The sequence below is a fragment of the Rhynchophorus ferrugineus genome, unplaced genomic scaffold, assembly GCF_030347505.1.
Source record: "Rhynchophorus ferrugineus isolate W39M unplaced genomic scaffold, kcgeb_rfMv2 rfM9, whole genome shotgun sequence".
NCBI classification, from domain to species: Eukaryota; Metazoa; Arthropoda; class Insecta; order Coleoptera; family Curculionidae; genus Rhynchophorus; species Rhynchophorus ferrugineus.
Genome location: NW_027472588.1, coordinates 19,966,574 through 19,989,854, shown reverse-complemented (window position 1 = coordinate 19,989,854; position 23,281 = coordinate 19,966,574). Strand labels below are relative to the sequence as shown.

At 32.1% G+C, this 23,281-nt stretch overlaps 1 protein-coding gene and 1 long non-coding RNA gene across 2 annotated transcripts in view; both read right to left on the bottom strand.

Moving 5' to 3' along the window:
• The window catches only part of nudC (nuclear distribution C, dynein complex regulator), a 300,536-nt gene that overhangs the window by 13,510 nt on the left and 263,745 nt on the right, over window positions 1-23,281 (bottom strand). The gene's annotated exons all lie outside the window — the stretch shown is intronic.
• Window positions 15,223-16,638, bottom strand: LOC143202653 (uncharacterized). Its single transcript, XR_013007206.1, has 3 exons — window positions 16,089-16,638; window positions 15,409-16,025; window positions 15,223-15,349 (listed from the first exon to the last, which is right to left on the bottom strand). It is a non-coding gene; the product is annotated as an uncharacterized LOC143202653 (long non-coding RNA).

The window sequence follows — 23,281 nt, the reverse complement described above, 5'->3', positions numbered from 1 at the left end:
ATTTCCATTAGGTTTTATGCCTATATAAAACATAGGCAGAGGTTTTTTTGTCGTGTGATGTCGTATATTGTGAATATTTACGACCTCGTGGCCTTTTTCAGCTAGTGCTACCTTGATGGTGTTAAAGTCCGTCCCGTGATGTAATCCTTTTAATACGAATTTAAATGTTCTCTCGGATTTTGGCCTGAATGTATGGTATTGGGTGTTTCTTTCATCTAATTCTTTTATAAGAACTTTAAAGTGATCCGCTTCGAACAATTGGATTTTAATTGTTTCATAGCTCACTGTTTTAATTGTGTAGTTCGTAGTAATGGTTTTCAATAAGTCATGGATGTTTTTTATTATTCCTACCTTATAGACTGTTATTGGTGGTGGTTTGGGAACAACTTTTTCAGGGCTTGGTTGTATATTCTCTTCAATTTCTTCCGATAGGTTGCTAAAACTGTTTTTTGTCTCTATCGGTTTCTGCAACCAATAGTCACTGATTCTTGTTTGTTTCCTCGCGATTTCTTCTTCTGGACTTCTCAATCGTTTTTTGTTAATGACTGTAGTCCATTCTGATGGTGGAGTTTGCGTTATTGCTGTTTGTTCTAATCTTATATCAAAGTGTGCAGGTGATTTGGTTGAATCGCTATGGTTTGCCATTTTTTAATTTTTAATATTTTATTTAATTTACTTCCAGAGGATAAAAAAAATAAAATAAATACATTGTTTATTTCACGCACTTAATTTTTCACTTACGTTATTTTAGCACTAGTTTTTTACTATAAATACTATAAATGAATTTCAAAAGGACTGTTGTAAAATAAGATGAAATAATTTTAAACACTAATAAAAATGAGATGCAGTCCTTTTGTCTGGTCACGTAAACACGTATTCACTACACTTTAGGTCCACTGAGAGACGGATAGCCGCATCTGTTATGCGTTTTTAACACTCAATTAAATAACCGTAATAAAATACTGGGTTTTTTTTTAAAGAAAGGTATCTTTTTATAGCTTGGACCGTATTGAAAATACGTCTTCACCCTACGAAGGTTGGAACTGAACTTCGTTTAAACATGACCAAACACTTCCCACAATCATCAACACGTTGTTTTTTCTAGTTTTTGGGTCAACAGGTCACCACGTATTCACCTACGGCAAGTTCAAAGGTTGGCAACGCCGGTGGTTTGGTACCATATGGTTCCCGGCTATAAAAGCCCACCACGACGATGTCTAGCTCTCTTTTCTTTTCTCTACCCCCTTGTAACAGTACCGCTTTCACAGCGCTACCGTACTTCCTTTATCTAACCTTATATCCTGTCTATTCTCCCGTCGACCACATGTATCAGTTTCAATCGAAATAACCAAGTACTTTTTCAATCGGTGTTTTTAGTTCTCGTGCAAATTTCTTCCAAAAATAGTAGTGAGTGTTCGGACAAACAATCGCACCGACAGCCACAAATTTGGACCGACCGACCAGACGAATATTCCTACAAGATCTTTCTCTTAGTCAAATGCTCATGCAATATAAAAATAACACGTTCTTTTGATATCTTTCCGATGCTAACTCACGCAACCTCACATTTCGATTCAAAACGATTTTGTGGGTTTTTGATGTTTTCTAGTGTAACCACCGGACGGACGTTTACTACGTTCTGCATAATCGTTGTCTACGACCACGTTTGAAGTCAGCACACCAACATTTTATTGTTGTTTCTGATGGAGCGAAGTCCTTATAATAGTTTCTAAGCCATTGCTTCGCTTGAATGGTATTTTTTTCCAATTAAGAAGCAATGTAAAATTAAAATACGAAATTGTTTTTGATCCATAGATTTGAAAATAACAAATGTAGTCTCACTATAAGCACAATAATTCACAGCTTTCTTTTGAAGGTTAGTACTAACTGAAAAAGCGGCGAATGCAATAAAACTAGTGCCATCTATGTGTTATGCCTGGAACTTTTCAGTCCATGTGTTATTGCTTAAAAATATATTGCTTTTAAAATTAATTGGTGGCCTAATACCTTATTAATGAATTAATATTGTGTATATGTCTGATTTTCATATTATTTTGTCTATTCCCTGTAGTATGGTTAAACTACGTGTGAATGTATGAATACATTCGTGAATCGCTAATTCAGCAATTGCTCAATGGTAATAAAACTGATGTCTGATCCGGTTGATATCTCTTTCACAGCATATTATCGCAATAGTTTTGATTCGCATATTTAGATACTCGCTTCTATTGTTGTATATTGCAACAAATGAATCGGTGTAATATATTCCGAACAATAATCGCGTTTTGGTCTTGCATAATGTAGAAATTCGTATATCTTTGCCGTCCGTAAATTATCCGAAGGACATGCATTGTTGTCGTAGTTGGGACTGAATTGAAATCAATTTGCTCAGGCGGAATCTTGAATGTTTATGACTAATTACGAGAAACGAAAGATTAAACGTGCAACTAGTCGAGATAACTCGATAAATCAAGTATGCTGTTTATTTTTCTATTCTCGGTTCGTATTATTCCATTATATCGTTTAGTAATTAAAGGAAACAAGCATCCGCTCTTCGCTGTCTAGGTTTCAATAAAAAACGAAAAGAAAAAGGTTACTTTACTTTCCAGTATCATTTTCTTGAACTTGAGGTTCTCAAGTATGTTTAATGAATTGGTGATTGGTGACTGATGAAGTAGGAAAAATATTTGTATAGTTGGAAAACGACAGAAACTAAATCTGAATAAGTTGAATGTTGAAACAAGTTGTACCCTGACTCACTGATTTTAATGATGATTTGGGCTTTTTTCGCCAAAAAGCTAGAATAATAATCTCAGCTTGTTACCAGATTTCTAGAGTATTAGTCTACAAATTTGAAAAATTTGATTTTCTTTCATATTTCTCAAGGCTTAATCCCTTAAGACTATTAGGTTTATAAATTAATTTTAAAAGATCTGCAATTGCACCAACTCCATTGTTGAAGTATCACTTTTCAGTATATATCATTTCGTCGAAGTTTGAACAAAGAATTTCTTCAGTGCGTTGAAAATGTCTTCATTTGTACAACGCCTTCACGAGAAGTTTTAATTTTTACTTCAATTTGAAGAATAAGGCGACAGAATGTCATCGAATGCTATGTGAAGCTTATGGCAACCATGTTCCATAGATCTCAACATGTGAACACTAGTTTCGACGTTTTAAAAATGGCGATTTTGACATCCAAGACAAAGAGCGTTCAGGACTACCAAAAAAATTGTAGACGATGATATAAAGGCATTGCTCAATGATGATCGGTGTAAAACGTAAGAAGATAATGCAGAATTATTGGGAGTAACACCAAGATACCATTTCCAATTACACAGAGAATATGAAAATGATCCAGTCTGTTTGAGTAGCGCTTCACTTTTTATGAAGATACCGAAAAAATAGGTCGGCTCGTGGATAGCTTCAAAAGATACATCGTTCCTTCGGGATGAAATTCGTAAATTGCCTGAAAGCTTGCAATAATTTCAATAAAATACATTGTACTGACTTTTCTCAACAAAGCTTTAATTTAAAAAAATCCTTGAACACTAATTTATAGGCAATATATTTTAGGATATACATACCTGTTTTAGTGACGCGGGATCTAAATCAGTTCGGTTGGAACAAATCGAACATAGCGATTCGTTGAACCCAAATTCTTTTGAGGATACCAAAAAGCGCAATTTGGGTTACTCTCTATCATAATAGTTCTTCACATGAAGATAGACAATATATGTATTGCCCGTATGGTCCAGAAAACTGATGTAAATGACAAAGAACATCTGCAGTTCTTTAAGATATATTACGCGAATCCGATAACGTAAACTTTCGATTGTGTAACGAAATATTGAAAATTATAGAGCGTATTTGCGATATATTGCTTGAGGTTTTACTGACTCGATATTTAAAGCTCAGAAACCAAAAGTTATAATGACTTTTTGAATTTATAGATATGATACCCGGCTTTAGCGCCCAAAAATACGAGCTTCTAACGCTTTAAAGAAGACCAGAACGTTCGTTTGAAAGAAACTTAACGTTTCCAAAATGCTTTTTTTGAAGTAGAAGGCCGTAATTTGAAAACAAAAAATGTTTGACTTTTGTACGATAGCACTTCTATAGATTAAACATTTTCTCTTTTTTTGGTTTGATATTACAAGAAATGTTGCAATCGTTTCAACTTAGACATCAACATCAGATTCTAAGTTTTTGGATTAGTAATTTTTAATTTCTTTTCTTTTATGTATTTTTTTTAATTAGTAAATACCAAGTAAAAAAATTGACGAGCTTATTTCGGTATCCAGTCTTATGTAAATGGCTCAATACCAATATTCGTGATGAAATATGTTGCTCTACCTCAATATTTTAAGGAATTTCATCGAATAGTTTCAAGTACTGTCGGGTTAAGGTGATCATCTTTAACATCAATATTTCCGAGCGAAAACGACACCAATTCTGACACTGGCGCTCACTCACCATAATAAATACCAAGCAATTCTCGATGAGCCTTAAGAAGACTTCGTATTGTTAATCGAATCGTTAAGTGAAGGTTGGTCAAAGTATCTCAGATCAAGCTGTAAGCTCACTATAAGTCGATTTACGATGCTCAAGGTCGAGTAGGCATAAATAGAAACATGCTGTTCAGGGCATAAGACCACCAAAGGCGAATTGCAGTAGCTCAGTCGTAGACTGTTGGAAGTTGAAGTTACTAAAAATTTGGCAATCATTCCATACAGGATATATCATGCAAATTTTAATGAAAACAGCGCAGTTCAGAAGATCAAGAAAGGCAGCCAGCAAACAGAAAACACGTGGCTAGCAAAAAGGATGTATCATCGGTTTGTTGTCTTCAGAAATTCCCGAAATTCTAAACGAATTGGGATGCAGAAAAGGGTTTCTTGAGTCAACATTCTTAGTCATTGAGAATGAATAACAGAATTAGACAGAATTAGGATCAGGATAACAAAGAATTGCCAAAGAATTCATGAATTAGTTAAAGAACATAAATTAAGAAACAGTCAAGAGGGTCAAGATTTAATTTGAATTAAGAAGAAAGAAAAAGTATTAAGAATGGAGATCAAGAATCAAGAACAGTAGAATTCTTATACATCCTGTGTATAATTATCAGTTGGATTCGATGACGGAATCAGTAATACCTAAAACCAGACAGACGATTTAAGTAATTAAAATCAATTAGCAAATTAACAAACCATCCAATCCCTAATTCCTTCACCTGTATCGATTTTACATATTTTATTGTATATATTTTTATATTATCCATTTAAATAAACAAACTCGTTTTGTACATTAATTTATGCAAAGGAAGGAGAAAATATATTGTTTTTCATTTACAAAATTGTTTTCCCACTTTCGGTTCAATAAGTCACCACTTCCTTCCGTGGAATAAAATAGTTCAATAAAGTAAAATAAAACCGGCTTGGTTGGCGCAGTGGTAAAGATGTGGTAAAGATGACATGACGGTCCCCCTACTGTAGCGATAGTCGCGGGTTCGAATCCTGCTGGGTCATGGTCGTAAATTTATGTTTGTGATTGTTTAACATTTTCGATTGTCCTTAGGCAAGACTGCAAAATCCGACAAGGAAAATGATATCAGTCACGCCAATAACCAGGCTGACTAAGACTATCTTCTGGAATGATTTCTAAATTGGTCACTCAGCAGTCGGTAGACTTAATGTCGAAGACCGTGGTTCGCAGTCCACGTTAAATTGTAGGTACAGTACAGATAAACCCTCGTTAAAAGGACACTTTAAAATATAATATAATATATTAATATATATATATATATATATATATATATATAATAAAATAAAAATGTGTGTTTTTAAACCCTATACACCATATACGTTTTTAAGTTATTACATGTATATGCATATTAGAATTAACATTAAATATTAAGAAACTAAGATAATTAAATCACCTTGGCAAAGGTTTTCATTGTTGTTCGGTAAATAAGTATTACAAAAAACATTTTTCTTCACATGGTTCTTTAATAATGTCGTCCGCCCGTGAACTTAAATGCCATTCCGCCTTGATAATATATCAAAACGTTGCGCATTACGCAAGAAAAGAAACATTCTTCTCATTTGGTATTCGAGCTATCGCGAACCTTCACCTCCATTCGAATTGAGCGCTATTTGTTTTTTCAAAGAACAACGTAAAACCGAAAACGCGAATCGATGTCAACTGCTACTATATACGTGGACTACCTCAATGTTGACTAAATAATAACGATTTAAAATTGTTCCATTGCTAAATCCATATGCTTATTGAATACAAATGGCGAAAAAAAATGTTGATGTATATGGTGACAACCATCATAGAAACCAGTTTGCTATTTGTCAATACGTAGGTAATAATTGACTTGATTATTCTATAACGGGGCTTGGAGTAGTGTTCGTTTGATTAAAACGGGTCGTGATCTTATTTTGGGACTAACCAATCGAAAATAGTTTAGGAACAATTCGTAAAATGCCAGTCTACAAGGTAAGGAACTTTAAGGAATATTATAACATAAGTTTAAATACAATTTTAATAATATCTGCAACCCTCGACATTGTTAAAATTGAGTTTTCTGCTAATATAACTCTTCCTGTAATATTATACTTGCCGGATTTGCTTACTTTCTTGCAAGATCAAATCATAGCTTAGATAAAAATTGTATAAAACATACATTTAAACTCTATAAAACATTTATTTAGCATTATGCTGACTGATTATTGACTTTTAGCTTTAAAAGTCATTTACAATAAGTTTAATCAATAAGCAATGTCTGCTATTTGACCAATTTTCTATTCAATTAATATTATTCTATTAAAATGAAAGAATTCTATATCATTCTACAATATTTCTAAATATCCTATTTTCTATATTAGAAAAAATAAAATGTTTAGTACAGAGCATCATAGAATAGGAAGAATAATAATGAAGCATTAGGTGCCAACCAAAACATTAGGTGCTTGTAAGAAGTGCTTGTGCTTTTTTGAGAAAAATGTATACAATGTAGGTTAAGTGAAATATTTTCCAACATTTTCTACAACTTTTTCTCATCCTTTTGGCAACATGGCCATACCGTGTTGAAAATGATGTTGGTTTGACAGCGTTCACAGTTTTGATCACCAAGTGGTAATCAGAAGGCGAATCAGTCTAGCGAGTACGCTAGTTGCCGAACTTCCCATCTGAGCTACAATATCACAACGTTTGCAACGTATGGTCGAGTTTTACCAGATGAGGCCACGAATTGTTCAAAATTGTATTCAGTCAATTCATGTGGTAACCATTTTCCTTCATGTTCGATCTTTCGTATGTAACCATAGTATATAAATGTCTAGAAACAGTTAATTAATCCACTGTTAAATTGTCTGAACGTTTTTTGATAGTTTGAGTGTCGAGTTTTCGCTTAAGAAGTCACCATATTTTTTACAAGTGTTTATATCAGATTAAAATACGGCTATCAGAATTCAGATACTCAGAAAAACTTAATAATACTGGAAAAGCTATTATTTTATGTAGAAATATTTCACATCATCGAATTTAACAGTTTATATTAATACCTCGAATTCTCACCCAATAAATAATCTCTCTCTCTATCTATCTATCTATATATATATATATATATATATATATATATATATATATATATATATATATATATATTATATATATATTACATATATATATATATATATACATATATATATATATATATAGAATAGAAGTAAAAAAACTCGAAAAATCAATGAAATTTTAGAAAAATCGGAAAATGCACTTATGTGGAAACTCACAAGTGAATGTTAAAAATCAAAATACTAATTAGCTAATTTTGAATAAGGCCATTAAGGGTGAAGGTGTTTCTGTTTTGATTATTCGCATGTTCATTAAAAGGAAAACGTGTCTCCGAAAATAGGATGTTGATAAATGTGAAGAAACGCTTCATTTCATAGTTTACGAAGTTAAGACTCTGACTTGCATCCTGGGGCTTTAATTATTGCCCTAATATAATTTTATAGGAGTAGGTCTTCGTGAAAAATAGTTCCGAGTTGAAAGGTTTGGATCGAGAAACGAGTGGTTAACATACTATACATTTGTTATTGTTCTTGAGGTTTATATTAGGTCTCTTTGTCGTATCAAACTTTTTTACCAACTTTCGAATGATAGCAATTGCACCGCGTATCATGTAAGTTGCCAAAACTTACTATTATTGAATTTCGGGTTATTGTTTTTGTACAACTGTGTTTCTCTGTCGAGAAACACCCCACAGCTTTTGAATTCCCTGTCTGATTTCGTGCGTTTATGCAGTAATCTAAACAAACATAACCTTTTTTAATATTACATAATTTATATATATACATAATTTTATTTATTAATTAAATTCATTCGAATTCCAAACAAATATAAGGTTATGCTATTGCGAATAGCAGGAGGTTAAAAGTATACTGTTTTTGCATATGTAATTATTAATAATGTATATTACGTGTAGAAATAAGTCTCTTATTTCCAATAAAAGAAGACGCCACCAGTATTTAAAATGTTATATCGTAATATCTGTTAACAAGATACTCTTTAGATATTGGCAATGTTGTTAAGCATCACATATTCTCATTTTCTGCTATTCGCAATATATACACGTCACCTTATTTATACGGAAGAAGTATTGCCAACATGTAGCAAGATGTATTATATATTACTTTGGATAAGACACATTTTTTTTTTGATTAGACAGTAACGTTAATTTAAGTGACACAAGTTGCTGGGAGTTCAACAACCACGAATTTGATGTCGAAGTGGTCTCTGGCGAAGTGGAAGATCACAAATTTATGAAGACTGAAATAAGACTTTAAACTGGAATTGTCATTATTGAAATAACAATTTTTCAACATAAAAACGTTCAGTCACACCCAACATTGCTCCTTAAGACCATTATTTAATTCGGTCGATGACTTATGATTCTCACGAAAGGTGCGGAAGTTTTTATTCTCCGTGGAAGTCGCATGCTGCCTAAAAGATAGAGAAAATCGTGGTTAACATGGTTATATTGTACTAATTTATTTTAGTAAACCTGCAGAGTAACAAGAAACCATAATTCATATGTTGTTATATAGGGCATGGAGCTTGTATGTATTTGGATCAGCGATATCTATTGGTGAAAATGTGAAGTGTGTGAGGAACCATTAAATTCTGTGGTTATGACATTTCTCTACACTAAATGGCAGTTTTCCATTTAGTAATTATAGTACGACAAAATAAGTCATATTGAGTATAATATATGCTAATCATGAGAGAGGTCCAGGCGACCTCATCCGTCGTTTCAGGCATAACCTTTGCCACCATAAGACAGTATCCAGTCGTGTGTTAACTCGAGTTCGCGAATCAATAGAATTGCCGGGTCCTCGTGCCCAATAACGGCTGCCGATCAGCGGGTGCCATATCCACAAATTGAATGCAGTAGCAGTAGCGATCCACAGGGGTCAACTGTGAGGCGGTTTCGGTTTAGTATATTCGTAAGCCCAGAGGCATAACCCGGTCCAACTTGTCACTCCAGGGCAAGTCTCCGCGACCAGGTATGCGTCATGAATTCCATCACCTCGTTTTAGGCCAGAACAAAAAAAACTTTTTACGTAACATCACACCATTGCACACATTTAAGATTATACTGTGAAAATGAAGACGTTGGAGAAATGACAAATGTAGTATATGATCAACATTGCTATACAAGACTCATTCATGTCCCAGTACTCTTTACGAATTTTAAACTGATAAAAATGCTATGGTAATATAAGGAGTAACATTCGTAAAATTCTTCAGCAAAGGGTTTTTCTTCCGCCATTTTTATTATGGTGTGAAACTTCGGTCATCTTTCCCGACCCTAAGGATGTTGAAGCGATCATTTTGCATCTTTGTTGGCTCTTTAGCCATGGAAGTTGAGGCCCTATTCAAGGCTATTTCTTATGACTTTTACTGTCTGTTACAACTCCATGGCTGTATTTAAAATATTGAAATAGAAGAAGTTTTAGCCAAATGTTCAAGGCTAGGCAAAGACGTTTTGTGCCGTATTATGGTTAATGTTGTTAATGACATAGGCGACGTCACAATCTTGAATAATAATTACAGATGTTTCAGCAGTAGAAATACTTTTCGAATGGGCTTTGAGCCCCTAAAGTGATCAAAAATTTATGTAAAGAAAAATAACAAAGAAAAACTATGAAAAAATAAAATAAATGTTGATTATTATCAAAACATAAAAATTAAACATTAACACACTAAACGTGTGTTTTATTCCCTTGAGATTCTTAGGTAATAAATACTAAACAGGGTGTTACTTGCATAGGTGGGGGAGGGAGTAAAAACTGGCTGTGAATTGTCTCACGATAATAAATTAATGGCACCTTATAGTATTATAGTATTACTATAGTGTATGTTATATTATAAATATCACGGTTTCATTACCTGTCAGGCAAAAAGAAGAGTTTTTTTCTGTGGCGTATTATGACTGGCGATAAAAGTGAGTCTACTACGACACTCCCAACTGCGAAAATTGTGAGTTAGCCCAGGAGAGTCATCTAGATGGATATCGAATCTGAATATAATGGCATTGTTGTTTATATGATGGAATAAGCAAGGTGTAGGGTATTACGAGTTGTAAAAATCGAATGAAACTGTTACTGCAGATGTTTACCATCTTTAACTGAACAAATTGAACCCATTGGATATGGCTAAAAAGTGTAAAAATGAATGTGTGAAACCAAACCATCATAGTTCATTCAACATCGTCGGTATCGCAATATTGCTAAAAAATGGGAAAGAGTTTTATAAAATGACGGAAAATATTTCAATTAATATATATTGTATAAATTTTTCAGAAAAAAAGGATATATTAAAGTAAAAAAATGATGTAAACACCCAATGTAAAAACAACTTAAATATATTTGTATGTAATGTAATTGTGTTTACATAATGTAAAATCACTACGACTTTAATAACCATATCTGTTCTAATAACAGTTGGATCAAAAGAGTTTCTCAACAAATAAAATTGTTTATCACTGTCCTAGTCATTCCATCGATTAATTTGATACTGATTCAGATAATACTTGAAACAATAAACCGTTTATCGGCAAACAATAAACAAAATTGATTACGAAAAATATTCGTTAAAATATTGCCGAAATCACATCCAATTTAAAATTGGGCAACGTCCAAGAAAATATTACGACCAAAATGTTATTATCATACCACACATAAAACCGTAAATAAATTAAAAACATTTTATAGCTCAAAATGTCCTTAATTTAATCGTTTCGTACGTTCATCCATATGTCTGATCTTGTGCGTGCAAGGTGATCTAAAACGTTTTGAACCGATTAAACGAACAGCTCTCATGAGGCTACGGCTCCTCGCGACCGTTATGGGCATTAGTTTCGATGGAATTTTATCTGTTTTGGTCGGTTGTGTTTAACGAAAACGGAGATTTGTCGTCGAGGTTCACGCGATGGAATACAAGCAGTTCCAAGGCAAATTTTAATGCGTGCTTGTTATGGTGTAATAAAAATTAATGTTTGTTTTTTCTGTTGTTTTAATATTAATTAGGAATAATGTACGGTTTTACTAGAATCTATTGAGTTTACCCTTACTTCGGCTTGTTTATTTTTAACATTTATCAATCACCATCTTAGAGAAGAGAAAGATCCTGAAGCTTGGCCTATATGGTTTAATATTCCAGTCATAGATGTTACTTTCAACTTCTGCATTACTGATCCCAAAGATTTGAGATTTGCAATAACAATCGAACCGTCAGTTGTCAATACTTTGGTTCTTCATTAATTATCAAGTTATATGACTCGGTACTTCTATATATTTATTAGCAAACAGAAGTATCATCAGCGAACATCAAATCGGTCAACAAATTTGTAGCATCGTAATGAGTGCCATGTATCTTTTAAAATGCTTTCAGCATAACTGCATCCACTACTATATTAAAAAAAGAGGACATCTCATTAATAAATACCGGATCGGATCTCAAATGAATTTGACAAATCATTTCACTCTTGAATGTAGCTAATAGAATCGTCGTAAATTACCTGAAGAAGATTTTGAGAGGAACATATTCAGCTTCCAAAGCTGTCCAAAGTGAGGGCCAGTGTGTACAGTCGAAAGTAGAAAAGTTTCACAAAAAATTAATAAAACAATATTCGTACGCTTCATATATCTAATACATTATTCGATAGAAAATGTATCTATACAATCATGATTCGATTTAAATACTACTTGATCCTTTTAGCTTGCTTCTTCGTGAGTTTTTGAAGTCTCATTTGTATAATTTTCATAAATATACATTTTAAAGGAGTTACAACAGATGGCGTTCCTATATATTAATAGTATCAGGTACATTTTTAACCAATTTCATGTTGAAGCCTCAATGACATATTTCGCTTTTCAGTATGTTTCATTTCATCGAAGTGTGAATAAAAAAATTGCATTGAAAATGTTCGAATTTGTGCCGAGTAAGTCGCATTGGCGGGAAGTTTTAATTTTTACTTCAGTTTATAAATATGTGAATACTGGTTTTGACGATTTTAAAGTGATGATATTGACACTGAAGACAAAGAGCGTTTTGGATAGGCAAAAAAAATGAAGAGGACGCTCTGAAGGCATGACTCGATGAAATCATTAATGGTGGAATATATAATAATGCAATAATATAATGAACGGCCGGAATAAGAGAAAAGACACAATATTATTCTTCAGTATGACAGCCCCCGACAACATGTTGCAAAATCGGTGAAATCATTTTTGGAAACATTAAAATGGGAGGTGCTCTGCCCTCGATATAACAGGTCAATTGAAAAGTCCCCGGCCTAACACATAGATGGTACTAGAATTAAATCCATATGTTTTAGTTAGCCCTAGCCCAAAAGATGCGTGTATAATTTTGACAGCTGTTGGATCATTAGTTTGTGATTTATAATATTTTGAGTGAAGCAACTTGTGTTATTGTGAAAAATGAATAGAAAGTAAATTCGCGTGTTAATATAATATTGATTTTTGAAGCAAAAAATACAGTTGAAGCAAAAACTTGGCTTGATGCCGAGTTTCCGGACATTGCCCCAGGAAAGTCAACCATCAAGGATTGGTATGCTAAGTTTAGACGTGGTGAAATGAGCACCGAAGACGGTGACCGCAGTGGACGTCCAAAAGAGGTTGTTACCGACGAAAACATTAAAGAAATCTATAAAATGATTTTGAATGACCGTAAATTAAATTGAATGAAATATCAGACAGTCTAAAGATATCAACTGAACGTGTACATCATATTATTCACGAATATTTATGTATGAGAAAGTTCTGAGCAAAGTGGGTGCCGAGCTTACTTTTGACCAAAAAAAACGACCAGTTGATAATTCGGAGCAGTGTTTGAAGTTTTTGCGTTGATATGTGACAATGGATGAAACATGGCTCCATCATTTCACTCCGAAGTCCAATCGACAGTCAACCGAGTGGACTGCACACGATGAACCCGCTCCAAAGAGTGGGAAAATGCAACAGTCGGCTGGCAAGATTATGGCGTATGTATTTTGGGATGCGCATGGAATAATTTTCATTGACTACTTTGAAAAAGGAAGGACCATCAACAGCGACTATTACATAGCGTTATTAGACCATTTAAAGGACGAAATGGTCGAAAAACGGACGCGTTTGAAGAAAAAGAAAATGCTGCTTCACAAAGACAATGCACCGTGTCACAAGTCAGTGAAAACGATAACAAAAATCCATGAATTAGGCTGTGAATTGCTTCCTCATCCACCGTATCCTCCAGATCTGGTCCCCAGCGACTATTTCCTATTCTCAGATTTCAAAAGAATGCTCGCTGGGAAGAAATTTTCGTCAAATGAAGAGGTAATCGCCGAAACTGAAGCCTATTTACAGTGTATTACAGTGTATCACGCTTGAAAGGAAAAAAATGTGTTTCATGGTAGGCCGGGGACTTTTCAATTGACCTGTTATTTTTTATGCCTTGCTTCTTCTCAATAATACTTGTTTCAATCTAGACTTGTCTGAATAGTGCTTCGCTTCTTATGAAGATACCAAAAAAATGGTCGATTCGTAGATAGTCTCAACAGATACATCGTTCTATTGAGATGGAATCCGCAAATTGTCTGAAAGGTGGGAAAAAGTAGTGATTATCGATAGGCAATACAAAATATATAGTACCGATTTTCACAGTAAGGGTTAAAATTTAAAAAAATCCTTTAAAACTACTTTATAGGTCTAATATTATATTTCTATTTTTTAAATATTGAAACAATTTTAATTTGTTACTTTCTCCATGCTGAGAGTCACTCTCCGACAGCCAAACTTGCATAAGTAACATCGGCCTTGATTATTTTTGCAGTCATTTGGTAGACTCCAACAGCCTTACTATACTTTAATGATTGATATCAAGATATTCAATTTCGGGAATATCAATTATTAATGTAGTTGCTAAATATTGCGGTGAGTAATAATGGCAGACTTAAAGAACTTTCTCTATGGCTCGAGACGCTCATATGTGACTTTACGAAGGTTCCATCCATTTCTTTTAATAACTTCTTTGAATATACGTCTCATATACATGTTTCGATACAGTCTTTCTAACTTTAATAGTTGGCTAAATTCACATTTGATATATTATTTATTACTTCTTTTCCCTAATTACTCTTAGCTTCCTTAGCTTGTTGAAAATTGTAATTAGTTTTTGTTGTATTATTGCGGTGTTGAGGAAAAGTGTAGTGTGGTGTGGTGTGAGGGTGAACATTGATTTTTTCAAGTTTTTCTTTACGAAACGAAATCTGTTTTTCTACATTTTGGTATTATATTAATACAAAATATTACAATAATAATCTGAGTTTATTTTTATCTATTGTGACGTAATTCACTAACAAAATTCATTTAAAATTTAAAATTCATTCATCATGATAGTTAACATGTGTGAACATATCTATAGTCTCAACGTTTTTTTTAGTAATGCGTCGTAGATATGTGTGATGTCTAAACGTTACAATATTGCCGCATCAACTCTGAGTTTTAATTCAGTTTAGCTTTGACATACAAAAAATTCTAATCTAAATAAAATAATTTAACAAAAATGTTACCGAATATAATTTATTTTAACATTATAGTACATCTAATACATATATTATCAAAGGACTTAAAACTACAATTAAGAACACAGGTATAATAGTTTGTAGGTTAGATTTGTTTTGTTTACATTACTCTTTTCCACACCATCCATGAGTAGAATTTCTAGGCGCGTTTTTTATGTAGTGTTATGGCCTGGCCCTGGAGGCCTAATCCACCTAATTAACAATTGTATATTTGAGAAACGTATTTTAATTTCATTTAAGAGCATATTTACTTTTTAGGTTTAGTTCTTGTTTCCTTCGATGGTGTGTTTACTTGACAAGTCATCTTGGTATCACTGTATTTTTATTTCTGCTGCTACTACCTGTGTATACCATTCTTGATAAAATTAATCACTGAATTCCGTCTAATGCATTTACCATATCTACAAAACAGTTAGTATTCATTCTCTCCTCATATGTTCTAACCTAATACTTATGTTTAATTTTGAATATAATAATTACAATCATAACTGTGTACACAAATCTTTCAAGCCCTACAATACCACTTTCTATAGTTATATTCAATTAATTATGTGCATGCCTTTAGTTGTTTCCACTCTCATCACTCTGTCTCAAGAATTTCCAGCATTACACAGCATTATCACATATTCTGAAAGTTTCTTTCAGTCACTTTTACTTTACGACTCACTGCCCAATTCAATCACTAAGCTGTTAATATCTAATTTCTCTAAAACATGTTCACCATTTCACCATATATCAATTACTTCCTTTGTATATCTTATCGAGTTCATCCAAACCGAAGGTGTTATGGTTGACAAAGCTTCCTTCCACATATCCAAACAGTTTTTGATGGAATATCCTTCTCAACCAGCAATATATCTGCAATTAACTATTACTTATACATAAATATAATGACCAACAGAACCTAATTGAATGCTATTGTAACTTTTACCTTTGTCCATCATTTTTTATTGTCTTTACACTTTTTTTGTTACTGTCTTGCCAAGAGTGCCATAATGAACCATTTTGAAATATTCAAGTTTCTTATATTATTTTATGCCTTTAATTGAATTATTTTTAAGGTAATGTCTGGAAGTTCCATTAAACCTTTTCGGGGGTTATCTTTACACCATTTAAAACCTATGCCCTGTAAGAGTGTATGAAAGGATATCTTACATCCCTCAACAAGCTGCATGTCCCTAATTCTTTTATATATACTTTCCAGAAAGACAATATTCTCTAAAATAATTTTATTAAATTATGTTTATATCGATAAGCTAGTTTGTGTACTTACTGTTCTTATACATTTCGTATATTTGGTATATTGAATAGAGCCAATATCAATATGGTCAAGATTCGTTACCCACTTTGTATGTAGACGAGTTTTCTTGGTAGGTAATCTAATGTATTATTCTTCATTTTGTAAGCTATGTTATTCACAGTACCCACAGTAATATTTAGCACGGCAGCAAACTGCTAAAAAACATTTTCAATAAAATTGCAGCGACTTATATTATTTAATATCATCAATAATTACCTCTCGAACGGAATTTACCGGCAAAAGGGGGCCTCCGTTATCTCGTTCCTTTTCGATATAACCTATTAAAGACGCAATCCATTTGTGACCCTGAATATCTATTGTTTTCAGCATTTTCAAGCAAAGTAATATGATATATTACGAGCGACTTAAAATTTGTCAAAATAAAAGGGTAAAATAATGTTTGCCGGTTTATAACCTATAATAATTATAACTAATATTTTGAATAATTTAGCGTACATTTGACAACCGGACGGCGACCAGCTGTCAGACGTGTGCAAAATTCTTGAAAGCAATAGTGATAAGAGGTTTTAACTCTTACCTATAAATTATTGTGGCCGTATAATTAACTGCAGTTTTTAGATATAGTATAATGTTAAAATAAACTATATTTGGTAATATTGTTGTTCAATTATTTTATTTGGATTAGAACTTTTTTGTATGTTAAAGCCAACTGAATTAAAACTCAGAGTTGATGCGGCAATATTGTAATGTTTGGACGTCACAAATATCCATGACGCATTACTAAAAAACTTTGAATAGACTATATAACATTTTCAAATCAAAATTAATTTCGTAATAAAATTTTGGTTATGTTCTGATAAAAGATGAAATATCAATATTAATTTTATATTAAGATGGCATTTTTAGGCTCACTGTTGACCAATATATGAGAATACCAATTAGCAACCAATTAATATGCCAATTGATGTTCCCGAGAACATTTAAAGAAAATTTACTGTAAACAAAATATTGAAATATATAATTAACTAATTATTAAATTAGAAAATTAATAAAAATCAGAACGGTTAACATTTCAAATTAAACTCAGCAAATTGCAAAATAAAACATTGAACTAATACTAAATGTACCACTAATCGTTGTTAATCAACCTCGCTGCTCTTACAGGAATGGAAACATCAGCGTTTAAGTAGCTGTCGCTCGTTTGCACCAACAATCATTTCATAACTCAATTATTCTGTTATTACCAAAGCACATTACGTCTTATATAGAAATATTGAGAATGATATTCAGAAAAATGTGATAATGATAATGGCTAATTATCCCGACCTTTAATACGTTGCGAAATTGTGTCTAGGTTTTCCGAGGCGCTAAAAATAACCAGTGAAGAATTACAAAAACACTAACCGACGAGGCATGTGATTTTTTCGGCTCATTTGCGACGGATTTCCCAAATATATTATAATTTAAATTACAAAGTTCACACTAACCATGTGACGCCTCACCAAGCAGCAAATTAGAACATGCCGAAAAATAAATCGAACTTTGGGCTCTGAAATTCCTTTTGTTCGATTGTTCACCAATTAATATTTAAGCTACTGATTTATGCTATAATATTTACAAAAAGTCAGTTAAAATAAATTAGTCTCGATATAATTTGACAGAAGGTTAGTTCCCTATGTGCTAATTGATATTTCCTACCAATTAAGTGTTGATTTTCAGTATTCAATATTTTACATTACTACTTATTTTGTCACGTCTGATAATTGATAATTATATTCATGTATAACACATGACCTGAAAAGTCCGAGGCATATGTAAATTATATATGATACATATATATACATATATAATTTACATTTGTACCTTTTTGGTTGGAATAACAATCTTCATTATTTTTCCTGCTGATCATTTCTTCTGTTGGTTCTTTTTTACTATGAATTTCCCTATATATCTGTTTTTATTGTAAAACATATTTAATAGTGTTAACATAAAACGAACGAATAAATTAAAACCTAAAACAATTTAATATCAACCTATTAATGTTAAATTTTAATACATTTCCTGTATACATGTTCCTGTATCCACGTTTCCAAAGTTTTAGATTTAAGTACAGTTTTAGAATCGAGCTGTGAGCTTTTTCGAACCGTTTCTGATGGTTTAACTATAATTTTATGCAGTGGTACTTCAGGTTGATTTTGATTTGATACACCACCTGAATCTGTAATTACATCTTAATATACGCTTGCGTTTTAAGTTAAATTATCTAAAAAATTACCAATTCCTAGGAAATTGGATGGTTGATTTGTTACACCAGGAACGATTTTTGACCAATCGATGATGTACAGTTGGGCTGACACTTTTTAAGATGTGAGTATGTGCTACCGCATTCGGAATTGCATCTTTTGTAGTCTTAAACAAGTTTCTATATTATTATTATTAATTTATTATATAAGATTTTAATTAATTATATAAAATTATTTATTAACTTGAAATTTTAAGTAAGGCAACTAAATTAAATACATACATATATACATATATATATATATATATATATATATATATATATATATATATATATATATATATATATATATATATATAATTTACATTTGTACCTTTTTGTTTGGAATAACAATCTTCATTATTTTTCCTGCTCATTATTTCTTCTGTTGGTTCTTTTTTACTATGAGTTTCCCTATATATCTGTTTTTATTGTAAAACATATTTAATAGTGTTAACATAAAACGAAAGAATAAATTAAAACCTAAAACAATTTAATATCAACCTATTAATGTTAAATTTTAATGCATTTCCTGTATACATGTTCCTGTATCCACGTTTCCATAGTTTTATTAGAACCGTTTCCGATGTTTTAAATATAATTTTATGCAGTGGTACTTCAATAGTAGTGGTTGATTTTGATTTGATACATCACCTGAATCTGTAATTACATCTTAATATACGCTTGCGTTTTCGGTAAGTTAAATTATCTAAAAAATTACCAATTCCTAGGAAATTGGATGGTTGATTTGTTACACCAGGAACGATTTTTGACCAATCCATGATGTACAGTTGGGCTGACACTTTTAAGATGTGAGTATGTGCTACCGCATTCGGAATTGCATCTTTTGTAGTTTTAAACAAGTTTCTATATTATTATTATTAATTTATTATATAAGATTATAATTAATTATATAAAATTATTTATTAACTTGAAATTTTAAATAAGGCAACTAAGGCTCTTATGGGATACGATCATAATGACATGTGTTACGGTGAATGTATTGGTATATTCACAACATTATTGATGAATGTGGTATATCTTACAATATGGTGGTTTCCTCGGGTATGAGGTTTGTGAAAAATACACGATAATGTTTACGAGAAATTGAGATTGTGTCCTTTGTTGGTTGGTTACCCTTAATATTGAATTGAAATGTTATTGAACGCCTATGGGACATAATCAAAATAACATTCGAGCTAAAAATTAAGTTCCTAATTCCGTTGCAGCGTTATGAATAACATCAATAATTTCAATGAAATAAGTAATTGAGTTTTACAAAAAAAAACCACATGGGAGTATGTTCAGATTAACGCAGCATGTAATGGGAGTTGGAGGAAAATGTGTACTGTTCTTTCAAGCACAAGTGTTTTTGTGATACTGGTATAAAGAAAACGGTACATTGTTATAGCTACTTTATAATAATAGAATCATTTCAAAATTTTGAAATGATTTTTATCTTATTATATTTACCTAATATCGATAGAAACATCATAAGCATGTCTTACTGTATCCCTTTCCACTGTTTACTGCTACTCTAATATCATATAATATTTGATCTCTACATAAATAACAGTTTTGTATATAATATTACTGAGTTATTCATCTATACAGATGCTAATCATGGATTTAACTACTTTTATCGTTTGATATATAAATATGCTGTCGAAGCCCAACAAACTCTTAGACTCTCATATATATCTTAGAAAATGATGAGTCAACTTGCTTCTAGAGGTGTAGAAGCGAGGAAATTGGCATTAAATGCCATTTTGGGTTATTTAAACATAGCGGTTTCATTGGTTGTAACAAAAAGAAGAGAATTCTCCGGCGTATTGAAATTGGCAATAAAAAGTGGATCTACTACGACAATTCCAAGTGCAGAAGTCATAAGATAACTCAAGAGAGTCATTCCCATCGACATCAAGATACTACTCATTGCCATAATGGTTTTGCTATAAATATAATAAGAGCTAAGAGCTGCTAAAATAAAATAGGGCTGCAGATGTCTACCGACCTCAATTGGAAAAAAAATAACGATGTGTTATTGCAAAAAAGACCAGAAATAGTGCCAATTCCCTGACTAGCAAAAAAGTCTTATTTCTCATTAAACACTGCCAAAAATTGATGAAAACGATGAGGATGTTAAATCGAAGAAATTGCGCTTCGAATTGGATTTCTACATACCGTGTAATTCAGATCTAGCCTCCAGTCTGCTGGCTCTTTCGTGCCATTAAAAGAATGCTTCAGAGAAAGAAGTTTGGTTCATATGAAGATGTGTTTAACTAAGACTAAGTCTAATCGAAGGCAAAGACAAATTGTACTACGAAACAGTTTGTAAAAATTAGAGGAATCGGACCAAATGTATTGGTACTGAAGGATAGCACCTTGATGCTCTATAGCTAGAACTTATTGAGTGATGAGTGATGATGTGAGAGTGAGTGATATTAAAAGCATATTTACCTAATATCGGCAGAAACATCATAAGCATGTTTTACTGTATCCCTTTCCACTGTTTACTGCTACTCTAATATCATATAATATTTGATCTCTACATAAATAACAGTTTTCTATGTAATATTACTGAGTTATTCATCTATACAGATGCTAATCATGGATTTAACTACTTTTATCGTTTGATATATAAATATGCTGTCGAAGCCCATCAAACTCTTAGACTCTCATATACATCTTAGAGAATAATGAGTCAACTGCTTCTAGAGGTGTAGAAGCGAGGAAATTAGCATTAAATGCCATTTTGGTTTATTTAAACATGGCGGTTTCATTGCTTGTAACAAAAAGAAGAGTTCTCTCCGGCGTATTGAAATTGGCAATAAAAAGTGGATCTACTACGACAATTCCAAGTGCAGAAGTCATAAGATAACTCAAGAGAGTCATTCCCATCGACACCAAGATACTACTCATTGCCATAATGGTTTTGCTATAAATATAATAAGAGCTAAGAGCTGCTAAAATAAAATAGTGCTGCTGATATCAGATATAGATATAGCAGCAGATAGCAGCAGATATAGATAAAAAAAAATAACGATGTGTTATTGCAAAAAAGACCAGAAATAGTGCCAAATCCCTGACAAGCAAAAGTTTTATTTCTCATTAAACTGTGCAAAAAATTGATGAAAACGATGAGGATGTTAAATCGAAGAAATTGCGTTTCGATTTGGATTTCGAATCGGACCAAATGTATTGGTACTGAAGGATACCTTGATGCTCTATAGCTAGAACTTATTGAGTGATGAGTGATGATGTGAGAGTGAGTGATATTAAATGCTTGGTGATTCTACTATTTAAACTATAAATTCAATTATTTATAATACATGATTAGCGAAACTACCTTTAGTCGATTAGCTTTAAAATCATGTTGCATGGGATTCAGTAATTGTTAGTTCTATAAGTCTATAAGGTCTATAAATTTTCTCTGTCGTCTGTAAAAGTTGATACATCATTCAATTTAGTTTTAAATTGCTCTTGGTCAACGTGCTGTCCAAAGGGCAATAAGTATTTCTTATGATAATTATTATATAGATGTAGAAGATCACTACTGTGTAATTAGTGTCTTCTGCTGTGTAAAATATATTTTTCTATTTCCTTTTTTCGCTTGCTTTGATGTATTGGTGTGTATGGATACTCCTTTTGGATTCTCAATGGATATTAATCGGTGTCGCTTCACTAAAGACGGATTATGGAAGATGCAAAAATATTAGAGAATACCATTAACAAAATTCAAGCAAATTGGCTTCGAAGAACTTAAGATCAACTGTTTCGCAAAAAGTTGATGAACAAGCGTTTAAGTTTCGTTTACAGATACCGCAACGGTAAAACAGTTTTTTCTTCGAAAATAATTTAATTTTGAAAAATTCTAATTTTTAAGCGCATATTTTTAAAAGGTTAAGATTTGAAGAAATGAAAAAATCGATTTCAAAACACCTTTAATATATAATTAATATACGTTAGTCACAAGGAAACTAATTTAATTAATCACAGAACATATTAAATCTTAACAAATGAAATTAATCAAGTCCGCGGAGCAATGAGTGTAAAATCAAACATTCAAATCATGTACGCCATGTTTATTCGACAGCTATTGAAAAGACATTTGTTGGGTTTCCCAATTTTAATTAATATTACAAAATAAAAATTGCTAGTCAATTAAAGCGGCAATCCTTTTGATTCTAATACATATGAACTTGACAAAAGGCGTTTGGAAGTTATTAGAGTTTTTTTTATAATAAGTATAATTATACTTTGATATATTCATGTGCTACTAGACTCCTTGCCCAAATGATTTGTATAATGATAATGATGAGGAATTTATAGCAGTCATGTGGATGATACATGATTGTAAAAAAAACACTAAAGAGGCTAGTGAACTTAATTTCTACAATTTATAATTTAGTTTTTTTGTTCGAGCACGGAACAGAAATATAACATATTTGAGGCTACATTCTTAATGCTTTATATGACGGTATAACGTCATAGATTATTAATATTGTTCTAAATTATGGTTGACCTCGAAATTGTTTTTTTTTCTACCAGATTTGTCAGTAATTCTTTTCCGGTTTTTTAC